At 42.5% G+C, this 8,394-nt stretch overlaps 1 long non-coding RNA gene across 1 annotated transcript; it reads right to left on the bottom strand.

Moving 5' to 3' along the window:
• Window positions 1-1,152: 1,152 nt before the first annotated feature.
• Window positions 1,153-4,982, bottom strand: LOC131276333 (uncharacterized). Its single transcript, XR_009183835.2, has 2 exons — window positions 4,600-4,982; window positions 1,153-1,577 (listed from the first exon to the last, which is right to left on the bottom strand). It is a non-coding gene; the product is annotated as an uncharacterized lncRNA (long non-coding RNA).
• Window positions 4,983-8,394: the final 3,412 nt, after the last annotated feature.

Here is an 8,394-nt window from a genome sequence, read left to right as displayed (position 1 = left end):
ACCTAGGGCCTCCCATATGGTAGACACGGGCCCAATTGCTTGAGCCACATGTTTCCCCGATTGTTTTTAAAAACATTAACTTCGGATTCCGCAAGCTTACTATACTCTTGTACTAATGCTAATAGTTTCAATGCAGATTCTTTTAGATTTTCTAGGTGCACAATAATTTCCTTTTTGTTTCTTCCTTTCCAGTATTTATACTTTCTTTTCTTTTCTTAATGCACCAACAAGGGTGCCCAGTACAGTGTTGGACTGCAGTGATTATGAGACTTCCTTGTCTTGTTCACCATTTAAAAAATATTCTAGCAGATAAAGAAAACACCCCTCTATTTATATTCAGCTAAATGGTTTTTAAAAAATTATAAAATAAATGGAGGTTGCATTTTATCAAATGATTTTCTACATCTGTTGTGATAATCATGTGATTTTTTTCCCCTTAACTATTGAAAAGGTTAATTATATTGATTGATTTTTTTTCTATTGTTAAATTAGCCTTTCCATTCCTGCATTAAATACAACTTATTCATGGTATATGTATTTTGGTAAATTGTTGAACTTGGCTTTTAAATTTTATTTTAGGATTTTGCATCTATGTTCATGAGTGAGGTTTGCTTATAATTTTTCTTTCTCTTAATACTTATGTCAGATTTTAGTATCAAGAGTATACCTGAGCTGGGAATTATTCCCTTTTTTTAAATTCCCTGAATGTGTGCATAAGGATTTAAATATTTCACCCATAAATGCTGATAGACTTACTGATGAAGACATCTGGACCTGGAGTTTCACAAACAGCAATATTTTTACTTTTAATTCAATTTATTTAAATAATACAGAATTATTCAGATTTTCTCCATAATTTATTTATTTAAACTCTATATGGAAGTGTAGATTACTTCCAGTTTTCACTGTTGCAAAGGATGCTGTGACAAACACATTTATACAACTTTCTTTGCAAACTAGTGTGTTTCTGTATTTTAATATATTTGTATAAGATACATCTGTATCTGATGAATTTCTCAAGGAGTCTGAACATTTTTGAAGTTGTCTTGGTCTTGCCAGACTGTTTCTTTCCTGAAGAAGCAGTATGGGAGAAGAGAAATGCTCTCTTTTATTAGTTCTCTGTTGTGTATAGCAAATTACCTCAAAACTTAGTGACTTAAAGCAATAAATCTTTATTATGCACACAGTTTCTATGGATCAGAAATTTGGGCATTGCTTGGATGGACAGTTCTGACTTGGGGTCTCTCCTGAGAAGGTCAAGATGACAGCAGGGCTGCAGTAATCTGACATCTTGACAGAGACTGGAAGATCCTCTTCCAAGGAGGTTCCATCATGCGGAGGGCAAGTAGGTGCTGGTTGTTGATAGGAGGTCACTTGCTTCTCCCACATGGGCTCTCCACAGACAGTGTCATCACAATATGGCAGCTGGCCTCCCCAGAGCAAATGATGACAGAGAGGGAGAGGGAGAGGGAGAGGGAGAGGGGGGCAGAAATGTCTTTTTAGAACTAGCTTTGGAAATCTCACACCGCCACTTCTGCCACATTCTATTCATTTTGAAGCCAGTCATTGATTCTGACCTGCATTGAAGGAAAATGGAATTAGATTACACCTTTTGAAGAAGCAAGTGTCAATGAAATTGTGAACATATTTTAAGACCATCAGAGGGCCTCTCTGTAAGCCTAGTTTAAGTGGATTGATCTCGTGGGCAAGGGCCTTCAAAAACATGTTTCTAAGAAGTTCTCAGCCCGCTGAAGTCACGGAGGCAAATGAGATCTGTTGGTGAGAATGTGGTACTGGGGCTACAAGCTGTCAAGAACCTGCTCCCCTTCGTGTCCAGGCCCCAATGTCCTGGCTACTGGCCAGGCTCAAGATTTATGTCTCAATTATGTAAATGGAGAGGTTATACCATCAGGGGCTCTGGGCAGCTAATTACTAAACAAGAAATCAATGCCACTGAAGTGAAGACTAATGAATCCCAGTGCTCTTAACATTCTGCAATAGTGAGGATTTTATTTCAACAGACCATGCCAGCTGGTAGCAAGAGGGCCCTGCTCGCTGTTATTGATTCACTGAGACTCTATCCAAGGTTCCTTTTCTCTGTGCATGCTGGGGGCTGCAAACAATCCCTGGCCAGCCCTCCCCCATCCCATGGCCACCTGTGCACCTGCCCAAGCAGTGCTCAGGCCAGTCACCCTGGGAAGCAACCAGTACCAGTGAAAGAGACTTCAGCCCGCTCAAGTGGTCATGATGTTTTGCATTTGGAGAACTGAGGCAGGGTGAGAGGGTTTCATTGGGACCCCTTTCTCTCCCTCTGCTGTGCAGGAGGGGACCAATTGCCCCCAACAACCGTCAAGGCTGGACGAAGAGGCCTCCTGGAGGCACCGGAGCGCCTGCTGTCCTCATCTTCCCTTCTTCATTCCCCCCACCCCCCGCCCCACTCCTCCACCGCAGGGCCCTGGGCTCTGTCTCCCTCGCTCTGTGATTCCAAATTGCCTGAGCTTGTCTTCAGCTTTTATCCCCCCAGTGCGGCCACAAGAAATAGCCATGAGCAATCTAAGCCTGCAGTTATTATTAAAATACTGTTGAGGACCGTGACTGGTACATCTGCAACGAGATGGTGAGGGGGATTTCTGTGCTGTTCTAGAATTGTGGCTAAGGCCCAAACCAAAGCAGAGGACAAGAGAGTGAGAACCCCTGCCTAGACGGTGCTGCCCAGTACAGGGCCAATGCGTCCTGGCGATATGGTGAGGGGGTTTATAAACTACAGGGTGCAGAACCAGCCTGCCACCTTCAACTGGCCCTGACCCCCATTCCTCCACTGCCATTTACATCTGGGGAGTGGTGGGGAAGGTGGCGTCTGAGCTATCAACTTTAAGTGTAGGTAGTAAGGTGTAATTCCCTTTTCTCCCCATACGAAGATGTGAGTGATGAGAGGCCACTGGCCACTTCCGGTCTGGAGATTTCTATGAGAGGCCTATGGAGGTTGTCCATGCAAGCAGAGAGTAAAGGGACTGTACAGGGTACCCCTACCCCAGTTCCCCAAAGCCCACGGAAGTCCACAGACTTTTCTGCGGCTCCAGTAAAAGGCCCATGGAATTGGGATGGGCAGGAGTTGTGGCTGTCCCTGTAGTTATGAGAGCAAGTGAGGAGCCTCCATGTGGAGACAGGGTGGTGGCACAGCCTGCCGCCTGAGCTCAAGGGGGCTTGCACTACACTTCCTCTCTGAGTGTGAGAGACCAGGGTTAAGTGGAATGCTGCTCAAACCCACCGCCGCCCTTCCACATGGAGGCTGCCCCTTCAGCAAAGTCCACCAGCCTCTCACAGAACCAGCCCGAAGCCGGCCAAGATCAGCCCCCTGTGCACCACCACTGACACTCAGCCTCGCTGAGGGGACGCCTGCCTCGTCCCCCTCCCTCCTTCCTGCCCCTAAGCCTGGAACCGCCAGACCTCAAAGAGGAGGAGAAGAAGGAACAGACCAACGGCTCCTCCGCCTTCAGGACCTAGAGCCACAGTCTTCCTGGGGTTGGGAAGAGGAAGAGCTTTGGGTCAGATACAAACATGGAGTTTTAAGCTGACTAGACTGGGTTTTTAATAACTGAAAGTGAATGAACATTCAGTTTCTGCTCAAAATACCAAGTGATGAGAGAAAGGGATTCAACAGAAAACAGTAGGAAGCAGTGAGTGGAAAAAATTAACTTCTGTGTTTATACTCCACTGAATCGAGACTCCTCAATAACCCACTGCACATCCTGCCAGTCAATGCTCTTTAAATAAAACCCTGTGGAGGAAATTTTCCTGAATTTTTTGCAGGACTATCCAGAAGGTGGGGAAATGAGCAACTTCACACTCTCTGGAAGTAAAGGGAAATTGGTAGGGCCTTTGGAGGGAGCAATTTGAAATATGTATCATAAACCTGAAAAAGTGTTTAGCTTTTGTAGCAGTTTGATATGGTTATGAATTCCAAAAATAGATATGGGATTATGTTTGTAATCTGATGTGTACCTGGGTGTGACTAAGTTATGATTAGGGCTTTGATTGGGCCACATCATTAGGACATTGCCTCCCAACCGGCATGGAAAAGGACAGAGTTGAGAGTTTTTGATGCTGGAGTTTGATGCTGAAGCCTTAAGCTGGAGCCCTGGGAAGTAAGCTCACAGAGGAAAGAGAAGCAAGCCCAGGAAGAGAGGAACCCTGAGCCCAGGAAGAAGTAAACCCTGGGAAGAGAGGAACCCTGAACCCAAAGAGAAGCAAGACCCTGGAGGGGAGGAACCCAGGAAGCCTGAACCCTCACAGACATCGGCAGCCATCTTACCCCAACATGTGAAAATAGACTTTGGTGAGGGAAGTAATGTATGCTTTATGGCCTGGTATCTGTAAGCTCCTACCCCAAATCAATAACCTTTATAAAAACCAACCAATTTCTGGTATTTTGCATCAGCACCCCTTTGGCTGACTAATGTACCACTGACTCAGCAGTTTTATCTCAGGAAATTTAGTTATTTATTGTCCATTGCATTTTTACTGGAGACTGACTATGTGCCCAGCACTGCTAGGTATGTTGACCAACAGATACGGACCCTGCTCCCACGGGCCTTATACCTTGGTGCGGGAGAGACAGGAAAGCAGGACGTTCCAGTAATCTGATCATGCTCTCACGGGATGAAGAGCAGTGACTGTGGACAACATCAGAGGCACCGGACCCCGTCTGCGGCGGTGGTGGCAGGGTCTAGAGGCTCACCCGAGGAATGATGTCTCAGCTGAGAGCTGAAAGAGGAGGCGGTGTTTCCTAGTCAAGGACTCCCAAATGGTAGAAGGGCAGTGGGAAAGTATGTACAAAAGGGAGAAAGAGACAGCATGGCCTGTTTAAGGAACCAGAAGACTTTCAGTTTGGCCAGAAACGGAAGCAATAGTGAGAGGAAAAAAAAGGTGAGAGTCTGGAAAGGGAGTCCAGGGACCCCAAGGTCATAATTCACGATGCGTACAAAGACTAGCAAAGCATCATGATGATGGCATCTGATGCTTGGAGACAACTTAGATGTCAAACAATAGGTCACTGGTGACATCACAATAGAACACTACTCAGTTATAAAAGGATGCTATGAAAACTATTTATTGGCATGAAAAGATGTTTTATGTTATATTGTCAGATAAAAGTCAGGAAATGAAATTTCCCAGAAAACTGGATGTCCATGTGTAAAAGAGTGAAGGTGGACCTCTATCTCACACGTTGAAAAAATCAACTCAATGTGGATGATAAACCTAAATATATGAACTGGAACTATAAAACTCCTAGAAGAAAATATAAGACAGCATTTTCAGGACCCTGTGTTAGGCAATGGTTTCTACGACTTTACAACCAAAGCACAAGAAAAAATAAAAAATAAATGGAATCTCATCAAAATTGAAAACTTTTGTTCCTCAAAGGATTGCATCATGAAACTAAAAAAGACAAATCTACTCAATGGGAGAAAATATTTGGAAGCCACATATCTGAAAAGGGTTAAATATCCAGAATATATGAAGAAATCTTACAACTCAATAAAAAGACAAGCAACCTATTTTTAAAAATGAGCAAAAGACTTGAATAGACATTTCTCCAAAGATATACAAATGGCCAAAGAGCACATGAAAAATGCTCAGCATCACTGACTGTTAGGGAAATGCAAATAAAAACCATGAGCTACCATTTCATACCCACTAGAGTGGCTACTATTAAGAAATGGAAAAGTTACAGGTGTTGGCAAGGCTGCAGAGAAATAGGAAACCACTCATTGTTGGTGTTAGAGGTTTGCAATAATTAGCAAGCTGTAGCTCAGTTTTCCCTAATATGCGTTGGGGAAAGGCTAACCCCATCCTCCATAAGCCTAAGTGTCTAAGGGCACAGCGCTTCCCCACAGGTTAAACAAAGAAACCACATAGAGATGGGAGTAAAGGGAAATGGAAACCTTCCCTACCTACATATTGGAGAGATAAAATTCCTACAGAACAAAGAAACATCTCCTGCAGCATTCCAAGAAACCGTAACTCCCTAACCCCCTATCTTCTAGTCACTGTCAGGGAAAGGTTTCACCTCTAGGGCTTCCTATTGGCCCCTACACCTCACTTGGACCCTCAACCCCCTCCCACCAACTATAATTCCCCTGCCTAGAAAAGTTCTGTATAAATTCAAATCCCCCCTTCCAGGAGTGGGCTGAAGTCTGTTCTTCAGACCCCCTCTATTGGGAGAGCTTCCCAATAAATTCTTTCTCTGCCTGTGATCATATCAGTTTCCATGTCCCAGTAAGTGCTAATTTTCTCCAACAGTTGGTCAATGTGAAATGGTGCAGCCACTGTGAAAGTCAGTTTGATGATTTCTTGGAAAGTTAAGTGTATTATCATATGGCCTGGCAATCCCACTTCTGTATATATACCCAAAAGATTTGAAAGCACGGACTCAAACAAATATTTGCACACTGATATTCATGGTGGCATTATTTTCATTTGCCAAAATATGGAAGCAGCTCAAGTGTCTATCAACTGATGAATGGATAAATAAAACATGGTATATACATACAATGGAATATTATTCAGATGTAAAAGGAAATGGAGTTCTGATACATGCAACATCAGAGATGAACCTTGAGGACATCATGTTGAGTGAAATAAGCCAGACACAAAAGTACTAATGTTGTATGACCTCACCGATGTGAAAAAATTAGAATAAGCAAACTCATAGAGTCAGATACTAGAATATAGGTTTCCAGACAATGGCGTGGGAGTAGGGGATGGGGAGTTAATGCTTAAGTTGTAGAGTTTTAATTTGGGTTGATCATAAAGTTTTTTGCTTTTGTTTTTTTTAGGAGGTACTAGGGATTGAATACAGGACCTCATACTTGGGAAACAGGTGCTCAACCACTGAGCTACATCTGCTCTCCAATGAGTTGATTTTTCATTTGTTTGTTTTTAGGAGGTACTGGGGATTGAACCTGGGACCTTGAACATAGGAAGCAGGTGCTCAACCACTGAGCTACATCTGCTCCCCATAAAGTTTTGCTAATGGATGGTGGTAATAGTGCCACAACATTGTAAATGTAATTGACAGGACTGAAATATATATTTGAGTGTAGTTAAAAGGTGAAAATTCAGGTTGCAAATATGTTACCAGAATAAAATTTTAAAAAAACATAGGACTGTGCAGCACAGTGAGTCCTATTGTAAATGATAGACTACAGTTAATGGTACAATTATAAAAATGTTCTTTCATGAATTGTAACAAATGTACCGTACTAATGTAAGGTGCTCATAGTTAATAATAAGGTCGTATATGGGAACTACGTATTTTCTGCATGATTTTTTCTGTAAACCCACAACTTCTCTAGTAAACAATAATAATATGTATAGTATGATTTTATTTTTGTTTAATAAAATTGTACAAAGATTCTGGGAGAATATATGTCAATGGGTTAACAGTAGTTATCTTGGGGTGCTGGGATTGTGAGTGATTTTCATTTTTTCCTTTTTGCTCACCTGTAGTTTCTGCTGTAGTTTGGGTGCCAGTACTGCTTGGGTAATAAAGAAGAACTGAAAGTTACAAGACATAAAATTCCTGAAAAGTCAGCGTAAAAAAATTAGTACCAGGGAAATCTTGGTTTCTCTGTTTAACATGAAGAAAATACTCAAAAGTGAGAAGGGCAAGTTGATATAATGGAACTGACACAGAAAATCAGTTTTAACATTTATGGGCTTCAACACAATCTGTATGCTCCTTCAAATGGTCTCCACCCCACACACAGGCTACCACTCCCAGCTGCATGCAGGAGCAGCCACACCCCAGGTAGCACCAGCTTCTCATGGGGTTCCAATTCTGGCTCCTCTTTTTATCTTTGTGTAATAAAGCTACATTCTTTGGCTTCATCCCAGATCGTTCTTGGACTATAAGGAATGGCAAACAGATAATCTGACAACTTTATGCTGGGATCTAGTCCCGTCTTTATGAATTCTAGTGAATTCCAGTGTGCTCACACTCACTCTGTCTCAGAAGTAAACATCTTCTTCTGGTCCCACTAGGGTGGCCCATTGTTGGACCTGGATATGCACATCCAGCATGACATATATCACCACTGTCTACAGAAGCTTGTACAGTAAAGGATAAAGAAGTTGGTAATATATTTTCTTCTTTCTGATAACAATGCTGTGTTACTTAGCATGTTTCCTTTTTGCCCTGGATGCCTGGGATCATAGTCAATTTGATGCTCCAATATGAGGATAAAAGAGAAGCTACTGATTCAGCACTTTGAGTTCAATCTTATCCTTGGCTATGAAGCTTCTCCAACCATGTGGACTCCCTTTAGCAGATTAATCTCTTCTCTGACCTTTGGATGAAGCATTCTGTTCTCCTTTCCATTCCCATGTTCA

This window comes from Dasypus novemcinctus, chromosome 27 (genome assembly GCF_030445035.2).
Source record: "Dasypus novemcinctus isolate mDasNov1 chromosome 27, mDasNov1.1.hap2, whole genome shotgun sequence".
In the NCBI taxonomy this organism is placed as follows: Eukaryota; Metazoa; Chordata; class Mammalia; order Cingulata; family Dasypodidae; genus Dasypus; species Dasypus novemcinctus.
The sequence above is the reverse complement of the archived record's forward strand: the minus strand, read 5'-3'. Positions and strand labels throughout refer to the sequence as shown.